The following is a 20016-nucleotide window of genomic DNA, read 5'->3' as shown; positions in this document are numbered from 1 at the left end:
CCTTCGCTCACGCGCTCCGACGCCATTGGATGGTTCGGCAGCAGCCGCTCGCGTCCTGGCCAATCATCTTCGGTACCGGCCCACTCCGGGTTCTCCCAGCCAATAGGCTTGGATCGAAAGATAGACCTCGGGCGTTCCGCCGGCCCCCTCAGGTGGCCAGGTTGCTCGGGTTCGAGTGGGCGGTTGCTAGGAACGGAAGAGAGATGAACTCTGGGCGGGCGGGCGTGGGGTTTACGGGACGCGCGACTTCTCGGCGCATGCGCCTGGCGCGACTGGCTGTAACGTGGGTCCAGTCTATGGACGTCAGCCATATTTAGACTGGCCATGCACTGGTCTGTTTGACCGGCCTAACCGCTTCGAGCATACGTTACCACAGAGGCTGGTGGCCTCCGACAGGTGTGACTTATTACGGCTACCCGCATTCTCTTTTAAGTTTTAATTGAGCGAAACTTAATCCCAGCCTTTTGGCTACCGTAATACTAGTAGTATATCGCGCCTCCAGATATGAGGAGGGGGTCGATGTGACTGAGAGTTTTAGGGTTAGGACTAGAATTTAGGGTTAGGGTTAGTCAATATTTATTTTTTTATTATTAATTTATTTTTAGTTTTCAACATTGACTTCCATAAACTTTTGAGTTTAGAATTTTCTCTTCCCCCACCATGGCATGCAATCTGATATAGGCTCTACACAGACATTCCTATTAAACATATTTTCACTCTAGTCATGTTGTAAAGAAGAATTAGAACCAATAAGAGGAACAAAAAAAGAAAGAAGAAACAAAACAAAACAGAAAAAAAATAGCAAATAGTATGCTTCGATCTGCATTCCAACTGCATAGTTCCTTCTCTGGATGTGGACAGCATTTTCCATCATGAGACCTTTGGAGATGTCTTAGATCCTTGTATTGCTGAGAAGGGTTAAGTCTATCAACATTAGTCATCGAACAACGTGGCTGTTACTGTGTACAGCGTTCTCTTGGTTCTGCTCGCTTCACTCAGCATCTCCATACAAGTGTTTCCAGGTTTTTCTGAAGTAGGCCTGCTTGTCATTTCTTTAAGCATAATAGTATTCCATCACATTTGTATACCACAACTTGTTCAGCCATTCCGCAATTGATGGGCATCCTCTCAATTTCTGATTCTTTGTCACAACAGAAAGAGCTACTGTAAATATTTTTGTACATGTGGGTCCTTTTCCTGTTTTTATGATCTTTTTGGGATACAACCCTAGAAGTGCTATTGCTGGATCCAAGGGCATGGTTCCAAATTGCTCTCCAAAATGGTTGGATCAATTCACAACTCCACCAACAATGTATTAATGTTTCAATTATCCTACATCTTCTAAAACGTTTATCATTTTCCTGTTTTGTCATGTTAGCCAACCTGATAGGTGTGATATGGTACCTCAAAGTTGTTTTGATTTGCATTTCTCTAATCAATAGTGATTTAGAGCATTTTTTCATGTGACTATAGATAGCTTTAATTTCTTTATCTCAAAACTTCCTGTTCATATCCTTTGACCATTTATCAATTGGGGAATGGTTAGTCAATATTTATTAAACACCCACCGTGTGCTAGGCACTGTGCTAAGCGCTGGGGATACAAAAAGGGGCAAAAGACAGTCCCTGTCCTCAGGGAGCTTACAATCTAATGGGGGAAACAACGTGAGAACATATATACAAAGCAAGCTATGTACAGGATTAAGTAAAAATAATTAACAGAAGGAAGACTCAGGAATTAAAAGGGACAGAGGAAAGTTTCCTGTAGAATGTGGGGTTTAGTTGGGGCTTGAAGAAAGGGGGGTGGGGCTCAGTAGTCAGAGCAGATGAGGAAGAGAATGCCAGAACCGGGAGGACCGGCAGAGAGAATGCCCAGAGCTGAAAGATGGAATGTCTTGTTCCTGACAGCCTGTCTGTAGTGATTATGATCTGGTTATGATACGTGGAGAAGTTTTGTAGCGTTTGCTTTTCATTTCTGTATTTATTTATTTTACCAGACCTGTGATTACATTGTGATTTGCAAATAATATATGCTTAATACATAGGTTATAGATCAGGAGCATGAAGGGACCTCAGAGACCATCTGGTCCAACCCCTACATTCTTAGAATAGCTAGCATTTATTAAGTGCCTACTATGTGCCAAGCACTTTACAAATATCTCACTGGGAAGTAGGTTCTATTATTACCCCCATTTTACAGTTGAGGAAACTGGCAGATAACCCTTAAGTAACTTGCCCAAGGTCACACAACTAATAAGCATCTCAGGCCAGATTTGAAGTCAGGTCTTCCTGAGTCCAGGCCCACTGCTCTATCCTTTGCACCACTTGGATGCCTCATACTTCTTTCTTACTCCACAAATGAGGAAATAGAGGTCCATGGAAGTTAAAGGATTTGCTTTAAGCTTTATAAGTAGGATATGAACCAAGGTTCTTCGATGTCCCTTCTCTTTAATCTGGTAAATGGAAGAAATACCTTGGATAGCAGAATCACAGATATTGGACATTTAATTCTCCGTTTATATCCCAAGAATGATAGTGACAGATTCCTGGTGACCCAGATGCCTTCCCAGTGGGAAGAATGGACAAATATAAAGTAAAGAAGACTAAACTGGTATTCAGTAGAGCTGAGATCTACTTTGGGTAAGTCCCTTTCACTACTCCACCCCCCAGCTTAAATTGTCTCCTCGATAAAATAAGGGTGTTTGTTCTTTTCAGCGCTGACATTCTCAAATTCTGTAAATCTTTTGGGGACGGAAATTGTTGCATTTCTTTCCTGAAATTAAAAAACGACATCCTTTCTTCTCTCATTGTTGTTCTGCTTTGCCACTTGATTCATGAAGCAGTCAGGGTGGGAACAAGCTTTCAGGAGCAAGGGAAGAAGGCAGGCGTGTGAATTCTGACCAAGAGCAGGGGACGACTCTTTTTAGGCGTGTCATGATAGCATCACCTCCACTTTTCTCTTTAAATATTGATCAGCCCAACTCATTTCCCACTGAAAGATGTTGTAATATAGTACATTAATTCATTCTTGCATTCCACAAACACTTGTTAGCTACATACTACATTCATTGCACAGTCCAAGGCACTGCAAGAGCTATAAGGAAAAATAAAGCAGTTCCTGTCTCCAGGAATTACAATTATTTATTTATTTATTTGTGTTGGTTGGTTTTTTTTTTTTCGGCAGAGCCTCAGGATTAGCTTGACTGACTTCTTGCATTTCCTGAATTAAAAATTATCAAACCAATTCTTCTGCTCCTAAGGATTAAATCACAGAATCATCCCTTATGAGGTGGATGAGAGATAGGAGCTGTACCTGTGATTTCACTGGCGTAAGGAACCGCCAGATGAAGATATTTCTTGTAGTAATGCAGATTGGTACCTTGTCTAGGAAACTTAGTTTTAGAAAGTTCCCTAGGGCACTGAGAGGTTTAGAGACTTGTTCAGGGTTGCATAGCCAATATGGGTCAAAGGGTGAACTTAAACCCAGATCTTTCTGGCTGTAAGGCCCAGCCCAATGAACAACAGGATAGACTTGATTAATGGGCTTATAGCTATTAAATGCAAATTTGGAGTGACATCAGGGAGTGAGAAAGTATAAAGGTTTTTTTTTTTTAAATAATTGACGTTAGTGGTTAAAAAAGAGATTGATAACAGGTATTAAACTACTGTAAAGATGTGTGTGTTCCGTGTATCTCTTTATAAGTGTGGGAAAAGACAGGAATGAAGGGGCTCTTCTAGACCTCAAACTATTTTACAAAGCAGTAGTCATTAAAACTATCTAGTATTGGTTTAAAAATAGAAAAAAAAATCAGTGGATGAAACTAAATAATGCAGAATCTGAAATAATTGAACCCAAAAATTCAGCATTATATAAATCTCAAAATATAAATTACCTAGAAAGGAACTCCCTATTTGACAAGAATTGCTGGGGAAACCACAAAGAAGGCTATTTGGCTGTTGATGGTGGGTGTGGGGCACTGGAAACAGGGACAGTCGCTGGAACCATGTAAAGAAGTTCCTGGAGTAATCTGGACCATTCATGCATGCTGATTTTGAACCAAGCACTGGATCTCTTTGGTTTTTGTTAGATACTTGTAAAGTGCTGGTCATTAGAGCAGGAGGATTAGGATGTGAACTCCTGAAAAATCTGACATTGTTTGGTTTTAGACAAATTCATGTAATAGACATGGACATCATGTTTCCAACTGAAATAGGCAATTTTTGTTTAGGCTTAAGGATGTCAGAAGACCCAAAGCTGAAGTTGCTACAGAATTCCTAATCCCTAATTGCACTGTAGTGCCACATTTCAACAAGATTCTAAATTTTGATGATATTTTCTATAGACAATTTCCTACCATTGTATGTGGTCTGCACTCCATTATTGCTAGAAGCCATTGGATAAATGGCATGCTGATATTTCTTCTAAATTATGAAGATGGAGTATCAGATGCAAGTTCCATTATTCCTTTGATAGATGAAGGAACAAAAGGTTTTAAAGGAAATCCTAGGGTAATTCCACCTGGAATGACAGACTATACTGAATGTACACTGGAATTTTATTCACCACAGCCACATTAGAAGAAAGAACAGAATGCTTTACTCATAAACAATACCTTCCACTGAAGAATGAAGGAGGCCACGTCTTTCTAAGACATTCAAAGAGGTGGGCCTTGTGGATGGACAAGAGCTTGCTGTTGCTGATGTTTCAACACCACGGACTGTACTGTTCAAACTTCATTTTATTACTTAAGAACAATAAGTGTACATCTAAAAGAGGATTAAAATCTGCAATATTGTTCTTTAAAAAAATAATAAAAATATTCACCTAAAAATATTCCAAGAAGGGATGTATAGGCTTCACCAGACTGTCATGGATCCATAACCCACACAGAGAGGCTAAGAACCCCTGATCTAGGGAATCTTGGAATACAGTATTCCAAAAGGCAAAAAATATAGTCTTAAAACCAATAATGACTTACTCTATAAAGCTGAAGATAAGCTTATATAGAAAAAATGGATCTTTAATGGAATAGAGGACTTCCAAGCATTTCTGATGAAAAGACTAGAACCAAGTATGAAATTTAGAATGCAAACACACTGTGTTTTCTTTTGTGATATGGCTAATATGGAAATATGTTTTGCATGACTTCACGTGTATCATTGTTATCAAACTGCTTGCCTTCTAAAAGAGTGGGGAGGGGTAGGAGGGAAGGAGGGAATAAATTTTTTAAATGATTTTAAAAATGTTCTTACATGTCTTTGGGAAATATTTAATGAAATAAATAAAATATATTAAAAATTAAAATGCTATAAAATAAAATGCAAACCATAAGACTCTAAAGAAACTCAGAAAGGTAAATACATTTAAGCAATTGGAAGGGGCTCTATGATGCTGCTATGCTAATTTTCGAATCAAGGGAAAAGAAAGAAGTGTCCCTTCAGAATCTTAATGTCTTCAAAGAGAAGTTAGAAGTCCTTGAGAAAGGGGAATGGGGATTGGTTCTGTTCTGGGGATTTGAAGAAAGGATAAAAGGAGGAATGTGTAAGGGTAGAAGGGGGGGCAGGATTTGCTACTTTTCATAATTGCTGTGCATGAGAAGACTATGAACATGGAGGAAGGGGTTAGGAGGTTAGGGGGAGCAAGCATCAGGTGAACCTCACCCTTACCTGAAGCATACAAAGGAGTGTTGGATACACCTTGTCTTTTCCCACCCCCTTCCTTCAGTATCATGTAGAAATATGTCAGATTCAACAAGGAAATAAGCAGGGATGGGGAGGGGGAGTGGAAGGGGGGAGGTTAAGAGAGAATATAATACCAGGAAGGTGATAGTTATAAGCAGAACAGATTTCCTGATCCTGAAGGGAGGATTAAAAGGAGGAAGGAAGAAGGGGAGAATTAGAATCCAAGGGGGTGCATTAGATTGCTTCTTAGACAATTGGGGAATGGCAGAACAAATTATATATGAATGTAACAGAATATTATTGCACCATAAGATATGACAAAAGAGATTATTTCAGAGACTCCTAGTAAGTCTGAACTGATGCAGAGTGAAATAAGCAAAACCAGATGAACATTTTATACAGAGTCAACAATTTTTGTAACAAGAAACAACTTTGAAAGACTTAAGAATTCTGATCAAAACACTGACCAGCCATGTCTCCAGAGTGTCTCTGATAAAGCATATTGTCCATCCCCTGACAGAGAGGGGATAGATACAAGATGCAGACATACATTTTTGGACATGGCCACCATGTGGATTTGTTTTGCTTGTTTATGTTTATTTATTACAAGGGGTTATTTTCCTTTCTTACTCTTGGTTGATGGGGGAGAGAGGGTTGGGAGGTATTAGCAATAGTGATGTCTCCCCCAAAAGAGAGCCATTGTAGCATTTTAAAAAAAAAATACACAAAAGAGAACAGAAGGAAGTACAGAAATTAGCACAGATAAGAAGGCAATTTTGAAAGTAATGTGTAGAATTTATTATATACTTCCAAATAAATACAAGATGATGGGGAAAGGGGACACTAGTAGCTGGCAGAATTACAAAAAGCCTTCTGAAAAAATGGCATTGGGGCAAGGTCTTGAAGTAAACCAGAAATCTTAAAAGGCAGAATTGAGGAAGGAGTACATTTCAGATTCAGAGGAGAGCCGATGCCAAGGCAGGTTGATGGGAGATAGAGTGTTGTGTGTGAATAATGAGTTCCTGTAGGTATTAGTGCCTTCCCATCCAAGGTTACCTTGTGTCTATTGTGTATGGTTTTTATTTTTTAATATCTACTATCTATTTAAATGTCTCTTCCTTGTTAGAATGTAACCTCCTTGAGGAGAGGAACTATTTTTCTTTTGTCTTTGTATTCTTAATGCATATCACAGTACCTGGTACATAAGAAGAATTTAATAAATGCTTAGGATTGATTGATTGATTGATTGAAAGCAGCTGTTTGGCTAGATCATAACAGTGTGTGAAGGAAAATAAAATAATAAGACTTCAAAGGTAGATTGTGGCCAGATTATGAAAGATTTCAAATACCAAACAGAGGCGTTTGTATTTGATCCTAGAGATGATGGAAAGCCACTGGATTTTATTGAGCAGGAGAGTGACATGGTCAGATCTGTGCCATAGTAATATCACTTTGGCAACTGTGAGGAAGAAGGACTAGAGAGAGGAAAGACTTGAGACAAAGAGGTCAATCAGGAAGCTATTAAAAATTGTTCAGGCAAGAGGTGATGAGGACCTGAACTAAACAGAGCAGTGGCCGTATAAGCAGGGAAAGGGACAGATGTAGGAGATGTCATGGAAGTATGGGCCCTGATTGGATATATTGGGTGAGGGAAAGTGAAGATTCAAGGATGGCTGCCAGGTATACAAGTGATTAGAAGACTGTTGCTGTCCTCGACAGAAATAGGGAAGTTATAAAGAAGGGTGAGTTTTGGTGAAAAGATAACGAATTCTGTTTTGGACATGTCCAGAGAGAATTGAGAGGTTCTGGAGAGGTGGAGGGGAGATTGGTTCCCCATAGAGAGGCCCCATGTATGGTCAGGCCTGTCCTCTACCTTTACCAGGGAGACAGAATGGGCATATCAAGCCAGAGGCTATTCTGCTCTCCAGAGAGAGGAGACTGGGCTAGAATTATATCTGTCTGATCCCTTAAATATTATTAGTTTGGGGTATATGATCAGGTACAATCTAATTTCTGATCACTTTCAATCATTAGGGGGAAGCAGGAGGACCCCAAGCTTTATATTCAAGGTTTGATTTCCTTTTCCACCAAATACCAGTACCACAATGAATGTGTGTGTGTGTGTGTGTGTGTGTAAAGAGCAATTAGCCAAGAAACCCATATATCCAAATCAATAGCAAAATATAAATCAGAGAAGACATACATAGGAGACTATATACCAGACAATACAGAGTAAAGGAGCTCTCCTACTGGGAATGAGGTAAGTCAGTTCAACCGGTAGAGAGTTCTAGATCTCATCCAAAGGGAAATTCTACAGTCTCTAATGTGGCACTATGGGCATAGGAACATGATGGAGATTGCTAGCTCCTCTCCCATGTTCCCAGAATGTTTTCCTTCAGCAACCTAAAGTGGGGTGGGCGTCATTCATTTTCCCTCTTGAAGCTGGAAGCCAGAAGTACCTGAAAAGACTACAGGGCATGAAGTGACTCACAGATTGAAGAGAGCTCAAAGAAGACTTGAAGACAACTTGAAGAAGCCTGAAGAGCTTTCCTCTCTTACTACCCTGCCTCTCACACAGAGCAGAGCACTCATTTCCATCAATGAAGAGAGAGTCCCATAGTAATGAACCTTGGGACTGGGATTACATAGAGGACATTCTGTTTGAAATGTCCAGTAGGCAGCTGGTGATGTGAGCCTGGAACTCGGGAGAGAAACTGTGTAGTAGACTGTATATGTAGATCTGGGAGTCATTTGTGTAGAGATGATGATTAAATCCATGGGAAATGATGAGGTCCCAAGAAACACTGTAGAGTAAAAAGAGAATAAGGCCAAGGACATGGCCTTGGGGTATACCCACAGTTAGGGAACGACATATGGATAATGATCCAATAAATGAGAATGGGGTTACACAGGGAGTAGAAGAACCAAGAAAAAATAGTGTCATGAAAACCCAAAGAGAAGGAAGTATCCAGGAATAGAAAGTTATTAATGATATGAAGTGCTGCAGAGAGATCAAGAAGGATGCTTGACAAAAAGCCACTGGATTCGGAAATTATGAAACGGTTGGCAACTTTAGGGAGCAAATTTCAATTGAGTGACAAGGTCAGAAGCCAGATTGCAAAAGGTAGAGAACTAGAGCAAATGAGAATAGAAAGCTTTTTCTAGAGAATTGAGTTTTAAAAGGCGGGGGCGGGGGGAGGTTAATATAGAATGATAGCTTGAGGTGGGGTCAAGTGAGGGTTTTTTAAACATGGGGAAGACCAAGTTATTTTTGTAGATAGCAGAGGAAGCAACTAGGAGAAAAGGAGAGATGAAAGATTAGTGACATGGGAGGTGATTGTGGGGGCAATCTACTGGTGGAGAAGGGAAGGGATGGGGTCAAGAGTGCATGTAGCCACATTGGAGCTAATAAGGAGAGAGAAGAACACTTTCTCATCAGAGACTGGAGTGACAGACAGATTTCTAAGATGTTGAGGAGAGCAGAGGGAGCTTTTGTGAATGTCCTTATTTTTCAGTGTGAAGCAAGAGCCTCAGTTGAGAGATTAGAGGAGAAGGTAGTCTGGGAGGCTTGAGAAAAGAAAAGGTTTGGAAGAGCTGTTCTGGGGAGTTCAAGAGAGAATACATTAAGGAGGAGTAAAAGGACAGTCTTTCCTACAGTAAAGACTCAATTGAAATAAGAAAACATGAATGTATAGTGGACCCGATCAAGATGGCTTCATGTCTTCCTCTCATCCTATTCAGGAGCTGTATAAGTCACAGTAGCAGAGGCGAGAGCAGTGGGTATAATCCAGGATTGGAGTTTGATAGAGCAAGGCAGCAAGAGATATGGGAGCAGAGGACAATGTGATGTTGAATTAGGTAATTATAGTCAGGATTAGGAAGCTAGGAAAGTGAAGCCAGAGCTAGGAGTCACGATGGCTTGAGACTTACTGTTTTTTTGTTTTATTTTGAAATCTTACTCATTTTCTTCTGCCTTTAAGATCTTCTTTGTTGGTCTATCTGTTTTTATTCAAGTATTCTTTCCTGAATTTTTGGTGTTTTAGTCTTTCTCTTGTATTATCCAGGCTCATTCTTTGGTACCTATACCTTACACTGCTGGACTGGGCAAGATGGGAGTACTCACACTCCTTGTGTTGGAGAATATAGGGGTCAGCTTAGCCCGGTCCCCTGCTTATCCACAGTAAACTCCAGAGGAAGAGGAATAGCTGGTTTTTCTGTTCCCTTTTCTTTGGATACAGATACTCTTTTCTCTTCAAGCTAGTTTTGTGCTGCCTATGTTTCCTCCTCCTTCAGTTGTTTTTATTTTCCTTCATCCAGCTAGACAGAATCAGTGTCTATTGTCTCCAATCAGGGAAGGTGGAGTTCAGGCTGCATCACTGCCTTGGGGGTCCCAGATTGTGATAATCGTAGCCAGATACTGATTTACAAGCTTGTAAGTTCGGTTGCGTTCACTGGGCCAGATATGTGGAGTGCATGGAAAGTTGGGGACACTGAGTGGGAGCTCTTAGTACTTAAGTTTTGCCATACTATTTCATGTGTGTGTGTGTTTTAACCTTGCATAGTGTTTTTGCTTTCTTATCTTATGTTTGCTATCTTATCTTAAATCTCCCTTTAGTTACCCTCTATCTAGCAAGTAATTCCTTTTCCTGAGGTTTTTTGGGTGGCAGAGGCTTGTTTGTTTGCTGTTGAGTTTGTTCAGTTGTTCAGCTGTGTCTGATTCTTCATGACTGAGGATTACAGAAACAGCTACTCAGGCATCTTGCTAACTACATCCATAAATTCTGACTTTGGATTTTTAAAGCATGTACACAAATGTATTTAGAATTTATATTTATTTAGTTGGAAGCATTTCAAAGAAGTTAGAAAATAGGAATAGGAAAAGGAACAACTAAATAATAGGTACTGGGAACTAAACATAAGAATTAGGGATTAAGAAAACCATTCTACTGTGAGCCCAAGCAGTCTGCTCAATTCTGTCTCCAGTTCTTTTTGCCTGACCACAATCTCTAATGGAAGGAAGTTGTATAGACAGAATACATTGGATTAAAGAGTGAGAAGACAAGTCTGGAAGCCAGATTTGAGGTCTAAGGCTCGTTTGAAGAAATGTTGATCTTTTATGTCCACCTCCAAGTCACAAAGTTAAATGCAGACCCAGGGCAACTGTGGTTGTTCCACATCCTATGTTATCATGCCTAAGCTTATCCAATTAACTGTACAATGCCTCTGATTTGTTGAAGAAGTTGATGAGAATTTTTGTTTGATTTGTTTTATCTCACTGTATATCTCACTGTACCCATAAAAGAGATAAATCAACCTTGCCCCCATGATAGTTATCATTGGCTTTATTTTCTTAATTCTTTTGCTTTCATGACAATTTGTGAACTATATTATCCAGCAGGGGGTGCCAAAATACCATTTCCCCATCCTCTTCATTGGCCAATGGACTTCCCAGTGTTCCTTCCCTCTGTATAGATCTAAAACTGGAAGGGCCAACAGAGGACATGTATGTAGTCCAGCCTCCTCACTTTACCAATGAGTAAATTGAACTTCAAGCTCCTCAGGTGACTTGCCTGGAGTCACACTCAGAATAAATATTAGAAGTGAGATTTGAACCAAAGTGCTCTGACTACAGACTTCATGGCTTTTGGGGTTTTTTATTTTCCACAGTAACATGTTGCCTTCCCCATTCTTTAACATTTCTCTCTTGGACCATTCAGAGAATTTGTGTTTTTTTATTAAGACTGTTTGTTGTGGGGAGGGCAGGGAGAGGAGGAACTGCAAGTGTGGACTCAGGTCATGTGGCATGTACCTTCTCTCCCAGTTCAATTCAACTGCTTTGTCTAATGAGTATCCTTACTTCAGTAGTTTGGTCAAGTCTTTTTTTTTTTTTTTTTTTTTTGCTTTTTGGTGAGGCAGTCGGGGTTAAGTTACTTGCCCAGGGTCACACAGCTAGTGTCAAGTGTCTGAGGCTGGATTTGAACTCAGGTCCTCCTGACTCCAAGGCCAGATATCTATCCATTGTGCTGCCTAGCTGCCCCTTCGAAAGTCTTTACATTTTGACAAGAAGATTATTTGTCTTAGAATCAATCCAGGAACCATTTATTAAACATCTATTAACCTTCCACTGTTGTGTTAGGGCCAGCTAAACCATGATCGTTTTTTCATAAAGTATATTAAGGATATGTTTGCTATTTAGGATTTGTGTTAATGCACATGCCATCTTTCCATTTGAGAACATAAACAAATTGACATTGCTTGCTGGAGAATGTTCACATGCACACACACATTTGTACACAGCTATGTTGATAGACTGAGGTTCCTTTCTCCACAATATTAGGATCCTTGGAAAGCTCTTCTCTCCCATCATCCAGGCTAACATTCTTATATATCGATAACTCAAGTGAAAACTGGAACCCCTTATTGTCCTTTCATCAGAGGACAACATTCTTCTTGGTGATGGTCACAGCTATTTAGAGATCAAGCAGCTTTATTAGGATACTCTGTGAGGAGCTCTTCCTAATGGCTTCTTCCCGTGCATACCTATCCAATTTGTTGTGTATCTCTACCAACATAAATGTGCAACTTGTCTGTAATTTTATTATTAATTATTAATTATTATTATTATTATTTTAGGCGATTGGGGTTAAGTGACTTGCCCAGGGTCACACAGCTAGTAAGTGCCAAGTGTTTGACCTGAGGTTGGATTTGAACTCAGGTCCTCCTGACTTCAGGGCCAGTACTCTAGTCACTGTGCCACCTAGCAGCCCTTCTGTAATTTATTATTGTAAAGGACCATGAAGTTAATTGACTTGTCCTTGGGTACACAACTAGTATGTACGTAGCAAATATAAAATAATTTGAAAAGAAAGGTAGTACTAATGAGTGGAGGTATCTGAAGTCTTTGTGTAAGACACTAAGTGCATGAGTTGAGCCTTGAAGGAATCTGGAGCTTCTGAGAGGCAAAGGATAGGAGGACAAGCTTTCTAGACTTTTGCACATGTGTGGAGGCAAGAGAGGGAGTGCTGAGTTTGGGAAACAAATAGGTCATTTGGGCAGGAAAATGGACCGTGTAAAGGGAGGGAGGGAGGGAGCATGTGGAATCATGCTAGAAAGGTAGTCTGTAGACAGATTGCGATGGGCTTTAAATGTCAAGGTAAGAAGTGGGCACTTTATCTTAGAGAGGGAATGGAGAGCCACTGAAGTTTCTTGAGTAAAGGTGTGGCACAATCATCCTTGTACTTTAGGATTTATTTTGGCAGTTAATTGAAGAATTGGAGAGGGGAGATCCTGAAGACAGGGAGACCAAGTAGGGTCCTTTTGTAGTAGACTGGGTGACACGAGCCTAAGCTGAGGTGGTTGTACTGTAAGTAGAAAGGAAGGGATGGATCCTATAGATGGTGAGGAGGCTGAATTGATAACATTTGGCAACTGGTGAAATATCAAGGGTGAATGGAGAATTGAGGATAACTTGGGTTTATAAACCTGAGTGACTGTAAGAGTGGTGGTACCCTAGGAAGAAACAGGGAAGTTAGGGGGAAGGGTGGCCTGTGTCCTGTTAGTTTAGGTTTGGTATTGCAATGAAGTCAGACATTTGTAGGTCATTCAACAGTTAGCAAAAGGAGGTTTATTTAGCCATAGCACAGAAAGGATATTCAACAAGTATTCTGTAACACTTAGCTTAGGTAGACACAAGCACCTTTGTCTCCATGTGGAAATGTGTCTGATCAGCTGGTTTAGAATATGGTAGCTCTTTTGAGTCTGAAGGGCCATGTCAGGGGTGGGCCTTTTTATGCCCTTAGGGGACTAGGAAGCCACACCAGTATAGCCAAAGTCTGCCAGGAAGCTATTCAAGTAAGATCAATTTGAGCCTTAGCTCCCTTTACCAACCAAGTTCCTTGGTGATAGCTTTATCCCCTTTCAGAGAAAAACTACTCTAGCTCATGTGGAATGCAGGGGAACCCTGGGAGAGAGTGATTATATCACAGTAGGTTTAGAGAAAAAAAGGCTGAATTTTGTTTTGGACATTTTGAGTTTGAGAGGTCTATGGGACACTCAGGTGAAGATGTCTACTAGGCAGCTGGAGATGGAGGAGTGGAACTAAGGAGAGATGTGGGTTAATTATGTAGATTTGGGAATTACCTGCATAGAGAGTATAGTTGAATCCATAGAAAATGAGATAATCAAAAGAGTGTAGTGAAGAGGTGAAGACTCAGGATAGAGCTCTGGACTTCCCACTATGTAGCCTACTCCCTGCAAAGGAGACTGAGAAAGATGGACCAGACAAATAGGAAGATTCTCATCATCTGTCACAAAAACTGGGGGCAGAGGAGAAGAGAGAGTATCCAGAAAGGAAACTCAAGGAGGAGAAACTATATGGAAGGGATGAGGACTCAACAGTTGAAAATGCTGCAAAAGATTGGAAGGATGAGGTGTGAGAAAAGTCCATTGGATTTAGCAATAGAGATATTATTGATATATAAAGTGTGTTACAACCTGACTGCTTTCCACTCTTTCAATCTTCTACTCCTTTCTATACACTGTACAGTCCAGTGACATTGGCCTACTTGCAGTTCCTCAATGTTGCCATCCTTTCTGCCTGGAATACTCTGGCCTGTCACCTCCACCTCTGGTTTGCCTGGCTTCCTTCAAGACTCACCTCAAATTCCACCTTCTGCCAGAAGCCTTTCCTGTTCTCCTCAGATTGTAGTGACTTCTCCTCTCCTATTGCTTCCCATCTACTTTTTTTTTATATATATCTTTGTTAATTATCTACGTGTCCTATCTCTCATTTCAGTGTAAGTCCCTTGAAGGTAAGGACTGTCTTTGTTTCCTAGCACTTTGCACAGTGCCTAGAACATAGTAAGCACTTAATAAATGCTTTTTGACCAACTAACTCATATGATCCCATTCATTTCTGTTATGATTGACTATACATGTTTGTAATGGATTTTATTTTTCTTATGTTCTCAATGGTAAGAAGGGTTGGGATGGGAGGTAAGGAGGTGGATCTTGGCTAATTAAAAGAATATATATATATATGTATGTATATTTCATTAAAAATCCATTTTTAACCCTGGGTAAACTATTCTTGGATATAAGCTCATATCCTTTGTCTTCTAAAATGTCACATTCAAACATCTGCACTCTTTAATAGTAGTATCTGCTAAATCATGTGTGATCCTGATTCTGGCTCCTTGGTACTTGAATTCTTTCTTTCTGAGTGCTTGAAGTATTTTTTTTTCTTTGACTTTAAAACTCTGGATTTTGGCTATAATGCTCCTGGGAGTTTGCATTTTTGGGTTTCTTTCAAGATGTGACTACTAGAGTCTTTCTATTTCCTGTTTGTTCTCTGCTTCTAAGAGATCTGGGAGTTTTCTTTTATGATTTCTTGAAATATGATGTTTAGCTGTTGGGAAAACTAGAAAACAGTATGGCAGAAACTAGGCATTGATCAGCATCTTACACTGTATGCCAAGATAAGGTCAAAATGGGTACATGATTGAGACATAAAGAGTGATACTATAAGCAAATTAGGAGAGCAAGGAATAGTTTACCTGTCAGATCTATGGAGGAGGGAAGAATTTATGACCAAACAAGAGATAGAGAACATTATGAAATGCAAAATGGATAATTTTGATTACATTAAATTGAAAAGTTTTTGCACAAACAAAGCCAATGCAACCAAGATTAGAAGGTAAGCAGAAAGCTAAGAAACAATTTTTATAGCCAGTGTTTCTGGTAAAGGCCTCATTTCTAAAATACATAGAGAACTGAGTCAAATTTGTAAGAATACAAGTAATTCCCCAGTTGATAAATGGTCAAAGGATATGAACAGGCAGTTTTCGGATAAAGGCATTAAAGCTATCTATAGTCATGTGAAAAAATGCTCTAAGTCACTATTGATTAGAAAAATGCAAATTAAAACAATTCTGAGGTACCATATCGCAGCTATCAGATTAGCTAACATGACAAAGCAGGAAAATGATAAATGTTTTAGAAAATGTGGGAAAATTGGGACATTGACACACTGTTGGTGGAGTTGTGAACTGATCCAGCCATTCTGGAGAGTAATTTGGAACTATGCCCAAAGGACTATAAAACTGTGCATACCCTTTGATCCAGCAATTCTACTACTGACCCAAAGAGGTCATAAAAAAGGGGAAAGGACACATATGCACAAAAATATTCATAGCAGCTCTTTTTGTGGTGGCCAAGAATTGGAAATTGAGGGGATGCCCATCAATTGGGGAATGGCTGAACAAGTTGTGGTATATGAATGTAATGGAATACTATTTTTCCATAAGAAATGATGAGCAGATTTTTTTTTCTTCTGTTGTGTTTTGTTTCCTCTTTCTGGTGGTTCCTCCTATTGATTCTAATTCTTACTTACAACTTCATTAATGTGAAAATATGTTTAATAGGAATGTATATGTATAGCCTATATCAGATTGCATGCTGTCATGGGGAGGGAGAGGGAGAAAAATTTGAAGCTCGGAAGCTTATGGAAGTGATTGTTGATAATTCAAAATAAATTAATTTTAAAAATTAGAAAAAAAAAGAAATGAAGAGCAGGTGGATTTCAGAAAAACCTGGAAAGACTTACGTGAACTGATGTTGAGTGAAGTGAGCAGATCCAGGAGAACATTGTCCACAATGACAGCAACATTGTACAATGACCAACTTTGATAGACTTAGCTCTTCTCAGCAATGCAGTGATCTAAGATAATTCCAAAAGACTCATGATGGAAAATGCTATCTACATGCAGAGAAAAAGCTATGGAATCTGAATACAGATCAAAGCATACTATTTTCTCTCTTTTTTTTTTTCTTTCTCATGGTTTTTCCTTTTTGTTCTGATTGTTCTTTCACAACATGACTAATGTGGAAATATGTTTAATATGATTGTACATGTATAGCCTATATCAGATTGCATGCCATCTGGGGAGGGGGATTTTAGAACTCAAAATCTTATAAAAGTGAATGTTGAAAACTAAAAAATAAATAAATGATTAATTAAAAAAAAGAAATATGATGTTTAGGGTTTTGTTTTGTTTTGTTTCATTTTGTTTTTTACAATCATGGCATTCAGGTAATCCAATAATTCTTATTTTTTTTCTCCTTGATATGTTTTCCAGGTCAGTTGTTTTTGCTGTGAGATACCTTATATTTTCTTTTATTTTTTCAGTCTTTTGAATTTGTTTTAAAATTTCTTGTTTCTGCATGGGAGTCATTGGGTTCTATTTGGTCCATTCTAATTTTCAGGGAGTTTGTTGCTTCATAAAGTTTGGTACCTCTTTCCAATTCTTTCTTCCATAGTTCTCATTTCTTTTACAATTTTTTCCTCAAGTACTTTTATCCCATTTATTTTTTTTTATTTTTAGATTAATTTATTTATTTTTAGTTTTCCACATTCACTTCCATAAGTTTTTGAGTTTTAAAATTTCTCCACCTCCCTCCCCTTCTCCCTCCCCAAGATGACATGCAATCTGATATAGGCTCTACATATATATTCTTTATTAAACATATTTTCACATTAGTCATGTTGTAAAGAAGAATTAGAATGAATGGGAGGAACCACGAGAAAGAAGAAACAAACAAAAAAAAGCAAACCATTTATTTTTTTAAACTTTTTTTAAAAAACCTCTTCTTTCATCTATTCCAGGAATTCTAGTTGAGTTTTATGTCCAACCCGTGTTTTTCTTTGAGGCTTTCACGTAGATGTTTTGTAGTCATTCTCTTCTCCTGCATTTATGACTTGAACATCCCTGTCATCATAATAATTCATTATGTTGAAATTCTTTTTTGTTTGCCCATTCTTCCAGCCTATTTCCTGACTTCAGACTTGATGTTAGGGCTAGGCTTTCTGGCGCTTTTGGAGAGAAGATCTGCTCTGCTCCTATTGCTGCTTTCTTGGAGTATTGAGTACTGTGTCCTTCTGGGATCTTAGGGACTGGTTGGAAACCTGCATGCTTCCAGTACTCCAAAATGGTCTGAGCTCTCAAAGTTCCTGACCTGGATTTGGATGTGAGCAAGAGTAGACTCCTGTTGCTTGGAAACTCTGCTGGTTCAGAGTGGCAGAATTATAGGTTCCCCTTTGGTCTAGTATTTCCATCCTGGTTATTCCTCTGCAGGCTAGGCTAGACACTAAAAGGGATACCCTACTTTATGCTTGAGTTCTGAAGCATAACTCTGCTATTGCTACTGCCTTCTGGATTTCCTCCTTTCTTCATACACAGCCTTCTAGGAATGCCACTTCCCTGTACAGATCTACTTCTCACTTCATCTTGTATCTGTGACCTGAAACTGAGTAGTAGGTGACAAAGCTGCCAGTTGTCAACTTTCCCTGCTACAGTGACCCAATATGGGTCTGGGGCCTCTTCCTTCTCATATTTACAGCCTCTCCTTGGGCTCTGGAATGCTCCCCATGGGGCACTGTTGCTTCTGATTTTGACCCCTTCCTCAGTATACATGGAGATCTATTTGTCTTCTTATTCCAAGATGGGCTAGACAAATGATTCATTGTAACTTTTTTCTCTTGACTTCCTCATCAGTCTGGTGCATTTTCTAGGTCTATTTGGAGAAGTTTGTGGAGGGGAGCTTGTCTGTACTGCTTCTTTTCACTCTGCTATCTTGGCCCCTCCTGTGTACAACTTTTTCTATTTTATCTAGAACACAGATCTCATGGAGGGGAGTAAAGTCTAAGAAGATTGGAAAAGTGGGAATGGTCCAGGTTGTGAAGGGCTTTCAATGGCAAAAAGAGGATTTTATATTTAATCCTAGAGATAAGAGACAGTCACTGATGTTTATTGAGTAGGGGAGAGATGTGACATGGTCACACAGACTTTAGGAAAATCACTTTGGCACTTGAACAGAGGATTACTTGGAGTGGGGAGAGACTTAAGGCAGTGGGACTAATTAGAAAGCTATTGATATAGTCTTGGTGAGAAGCGATGAGGGGCTGCACTAGGGTCATGATTGTGTATGCAGAAAAAAAGGGATATATAAGAGAGATGTTGTGAAGATAGAAACAAGAAGATTTCACAATCGACTGCAAATGTGGGGTGAATGTGAATGATCAGTCAAGGATGATTAAGCACCTGGATCAAGTACTTGAATGGTACTGCCTTCAACAGTAATAAGGAAGTTGGGAAGAAGGGATTGTTTGGGCCAGGGGAAAGATAATGAGTTCTGTGTTGGGCATGTTGGGCATGTTGGTTTTGAGATGCCTATGGGATAGGACATCCAGGTCAAGAAAGGATGAAGTGGATAAGTAAAGATATCATCAAAGAAATAAGTGAAAAAGATTGATGTTGAGATTGAAGGAGAGCAGTTAGATTGCCCATATGCTCCACTGATATCCTCATATCAAGAGAAATTGAGGAGAGTTACCAACATGTTGGGTGAACTCCTTGTGTCAAAATTATGGAAGAATATGAACAAGAGCACACAGGATAGGCTGTGATCAGCATCACTAGAGGGAGTGAGAGTGTCTATGAGATCATAGATCCATTGGAACATTTGAGGATCTTTTTTCTCATTTTTTTCATCTAGTTTTGAATTTATTTCCATCTTTGCTCTAGTCAGTCAGTGGTCTAACTAACTATAAACTCACAATAGCATTAAGTTGATTCTGTTTGTTCAACTATAATCAAAATCATTTTTGTGCTGTTATTTGGGGCATGTCATATCCAATGCCTTATGATTTTTCCTCTCATAGTATATAGATGTGAGGCTTCTAGGTAGTCTACCAGCGTTTAGTGACTTTTGTTTCTGACTTCTGAACCGTGTTTTCCAACATTTTTCACTGTCCTTTCCTATGCTTACCTTTGTACCAAGCAGAGGTGATCATCTAATTTGGAAGATGTTACTAAGTCCTTCATAGGATTTATCTACTTTTTCATCTTTTTTAACAGATGTTAACAGCTAGGCTGGAATTATTTTCATTTTGCAAATGTTTCCTTAAGAAGTGTAATATATGATGTTTCTTGTTGCCTTTGGACCTACAGTAAGACCCAATTCCTCTAACTCCTTTCTTTGCCTCTCCAGGGGGAGCTTGTTAGCCATCCTTCCACCAAACTGAAACATCCTTGGTTTTCTGGCTTCATTTATGACAAGAATGTCAACGCGTCCACTCATTTATTATTAACAAGAATCTTCCATTTAGAGCACCCAAAAGTAAGTTAATGTATGTAGATGATCTAAAAACTTTATGATGTTGGCCCCCTTTGCCACTCTATCACTGTTACTTGCAGAAGAACTAGGAGGTGCCAAACAGTACTGATGCCACTTTGAGTTTTTCTTTGTTTCAAGGTGGTGTTTAAATCATATCACTGGC

At 39.3% G+C, this 20016-nt stretch overlaps 1 pseudogene; it reads left to right on the top strand.

The window, feature by feature from the left end:
• Positions 1 to 29: 29 nt before the first annotated feature.
• LOC114031238 lies at positions 30 to 4577 on the top strand (annotated as a pseudogene).
• Positions 4578 to 20016: the final 15439 nt, after the last annotated feature.

The sequence above is a fragment of the Vombatus ursinus genome, unplaced genomic scaffold (genome assembly GCF_900497805.2).
Source record: "Vombatus ursinus unplaced genomic scaffold, bare-nosed wombat genome assembly UNPS02005286.1, whole genome shotgun sequence".
Taxonomy (NCBI): domain Eukaryota; kingdom Metazoa; phylum Chordata; class Mammalia; order Diprotodontia; family Vombatidae; genus Vombatus; species Vombatus ursinus.
The sequence above is the reverse complement of the archived record's forward strand: the minus strand, read 5'-3'. Positions and strand labels throughout refer to the sequence as shown.